Source organism: Helianthus annuus, chromosome 3, assembly GCF_002127325.2.
Source record: "Helianthus annuus cultivar XRQ/B chromosome 3, HanXRQr2.0-SUNRISE, whole genome shotgun sequence".
NCBI classification, from domain to species: Eukaryota; Viridiplantae; Streptophyta; class Magnoliopsida; order Asterales; family Asteraceae; genus Helianthus; species Helianthus annuus.
This window is the reverse complement of record NC_035435.2, coordinates 99,305,973-99,309,659: the sequence shown is the minus strand read 5'-3', so window position 1 is coordinate 99,309,659 and position 3,687 is coordinate 99,305,973.

Genomic DNA, 3,687 nt, shown 5'->3' with positions numbered 1-3,687 from the left:
GTATTATGATATCTCTCTCACACATATATATATATAGGGGTGGGTTCGAGTTTCGCGGATAAAAATAATCTATTTCTTTTGCATAATTATAAACATATGTATAAGTCGTTCTCAGAAAAAAAATAAAAAACTTTAACAGACAATTAAAAATGTCATTTTCTACAATAATAATTTTTTTTTATATACTTGAGCAACTTCTACATTTGTGTTATATGTAAAAGGTTCCAAAATTTTAAGTAAAATAAAATTTTTAAATGTAGAAATGAGTTTTTTTAAAGAGGGCTTGTACAGATAAAACTCTAACCGGTTTCCATTGTTTTATAAAGAGTAAACTTCCGTTTTGCTCCCTGTGGTTTGATCACTTTAACGGTTTTGCCCCAAACCTTTAAAAATAGTCATTTTCCTCCAATAGTTTGCTATGGTTTTTCCATTTTGCTCTCCGCCTCTAACTCCATCCAAATTGTCTGTTTTTTCATTTTGCTCCCTGCAGGGAGCAAAATGGAAAAACCATAGTAAACTATTGGAGTAAAATGACTATTTTTAAAGGTTTGGGGCAAAACCGTTAAAGTGAACAAACCACAGGGAGCAAAACAGAAGTTTACTCTTTTATAAATTTATGGTTATACCCTTATAATAACATAAAATACACATGTTAAATGAAACTTTTCTATTGGTTTATAACTTATTTAATTCATACCAAAAAATCTCATTTGAACTATCCACTATATATATATTAGGAAGGTGTTCTCGCAATTTAGAGAGAAATACAGATACTACTGTATGGTTTGGTAGGTTTGGTTATTATCTTCAACTAAAGCCGAAACCGAAGTAACCCGTCAGTCTATTTTATTAACCAATTGGTTTTCGGTTAGGCAGTTCAGTTTATTTGTTAAGATTGGCGGTTTTTTATTTGATTCGTTTAACTTCAGTTATAGCCTAAACTAAACTTGGCCTAAAACTTTTGTTTATAAATACGTGAAATTGAGGTATGAATACATGCATTGAAAGTATAAATACATGAAATAGAAGTATAAAATATGAAATACATAGACCGGAGGTATAAGAGCTACAAATATATGAAAATACGAATGGTTCGGTTCAGTTAATTTTTGTTAAACGAGGGTACAAAAATATGGATAATCGGTTTTTTATTATTTCAGTTTCTTCTATTTCCAGTTCAATTTTAGTTAACAATTCAGTTATTGCTTACCCTGGACCAAAAGCTATTTAAAAATTTCAAGAAAATCTTTATTAAATAAATGTATAATCTATGATATATCAACTTACCAATTGAATTGTAAATAGAATTCATTTTAAACAATAAGGAATTCATCCGGTTTCTATCTTTAATATGGTTGAAACTTGAAACTTATTGGTCACTGTTGATACAACAAATACAAGACCAAGGCCTGTAGCGATATCTCTGGGGTAAAAGGGTTCAGGGGTTCGATTAGCCTAACGCAGGTTGTGGGGTCCCCTCACGTTTGCAAGACGTGGAGAGAGATTCACTAGTATTGTTTTTATCTTCCTTAGATCTTGGGCTGATTAGAAATCAGCCCAGAAAGCGATCGTTGGAGAAGATGAATTATTTAGTGTGAAGAAGAGAAGCAAGCATGAAGCTAGTTCTCAAGAGGGAGAAGGAGAATCAGAGAGTTAGAGTGACATCTGTTGATCCTGGAGTGAATGGCATGGTGGAAGGGCCTGCATTTTATAGGGGAAGGTGTTTCTCAAAGGAGAAACCCGTGACTAGTGAATCTGTGCTTGCAGTGAGGGGTTTGCCCATTTTGGGGGTTGAAGGGTTTGGACCTGCGGACAAAAGGGTGTGCTCTCCCACATGTTCTAGTTGCGGCTGGGCAAAAGGTTTCACACGTTAAGTGTTGATGTGACAGGTCACTGTGCTTGTCCTTTTTACTGTTCATGACCGTTGGACCATTTCCGAACCTTTTAACCTTTTAACCTTTTAAGCTGTTGTGTCTCTAATCAGTTTATTAATGTTTGAGCAACCCCCGTCATCAGCCCCCCAAGTCAGAGGTATTTGGGGTGTAAGCTCAAATGCTTCTGACTTTTGTACACGATTTTTATTGCTTAAAGGCTTTAAGGCTTGAAAGGTTATCAGGCGTCTAAGTTTTTTGGATTTGAATTTTGAAATGACAGTTAATGTGATGGATGGCAGTTTTTTGCCTTTTGCGTAATAATAACTGCCTATACTTCACTTTCTTTTTTCTTTTGATCGCCTCTCCTGGGTGCTAGCAAAGAACTGTATGTGAGTTATTCTTGTCTCACTAGATAGGAAGTTGAGGCTTTTTGTAAATAATGGGGGATCGATCTAAAGTTTAATCCGGTGGCTCTGGGTTTAGATAAAGCAATCGATCACTGTCTCGCTGGTTCTATTGCTGTCATTTCTAGTTTTCCAACTTGTGTCATCCGTTTTCGGTCTTTGCTCTAAATGTTTTAGAGTATTATCATGTGTCGTTTGGTCAGTTACGTCCTCAAGGTCTTGTTGGGACTTTACACTTTGAGGTTTTGTGATAGGGTATGGCCCATCGTTGATGTTTCTTCTGGTTGACCAAGAATGACAATTGGGTCACGTTTGAGACATCCCAAGTTGTTGTTTGTTTGACTTCCTCAATGGTTACTACCTTTTGTTCTTGGAAGGACCGATTTTTCTGGATTTTTGAGTCCATTGTTTCCTTCGAGCTTGTTGTGAGGCACTCTGATGATGTGTTAAACGATCTTGAGCCATTTGAGTCTGAACTGAATAATTGGTTGTTAAAAGTCGTTAGGAAGTGTCCTTCGAGGCTTCGTCCCTTTCCTGAACACTTTTTAGTGTTTGATGAGTGTGAGCACTTAGTGGGATAAGCCGGATCATGGCCCTGTGCTCATGAGGGATGATCAGGGTATGATGTTTTGCCTTATTCTTTATCAAGAGTGATGATACCTCTGATGTTGTGTTTGAGGATGCGGAGGCTACCCCTGGTGAAGATGTTGTTGCCAGAGGTGCTGAACACAGGCTTGAGGGTTCAGGTTATGTGAACGTTCCAAATGTCAAAGGCTTTACTAGGTTCGGTGCTTCCAAAGCTTTTATTCATTGTTTAACCCGACGTATGTTAAAGGTAGCTGACCATCCATCGGCCTCTGAGCCAGTGCAACTGCGTGATGTTATAGATGCTTCAAACGTTTGGACGTTGGGGTTGAGGAAAAAACACGAGGATTTGTCCTTGGTGATTAGTAAGGAGAGTAAAGCAGCGGGTAAGAAGCTTGTAAGCTTGAAGGGTTTCGGGAAAGATGGTGAAGGTTCCACCAATGTTAATCCCGAAGAGGTTTATGTGCCGGATTGGAAGGTCACAGTTGGTGACAGCTTCAAGTATTCATCCATTTGTGAGGATGTTCTTACCCATTTTGCTCCTCCTATTGTATGAGGTTTTTGCTCATCTATGGGTGACGACTTGATGATCTCGAAGGTGATGATGGGTGCTTGCAACCTTGTTGCCTTGCTTCTAGAGGGTGTATCCCGATTTCGCAAAAAGATGCAAGAATATGAAGTCTTTTCGAAAAAGAGGGATGAGATGAAAGCTTCAATGGTTGTTTTGAAAGAAGCCGAGGGCTATGCTGAGAAGGAGAAAGCATTGCTGTTTGAAGATTTGAGTAATTTTGTTCCCGCACAAGACTGATATGTTTGAGTTGGAA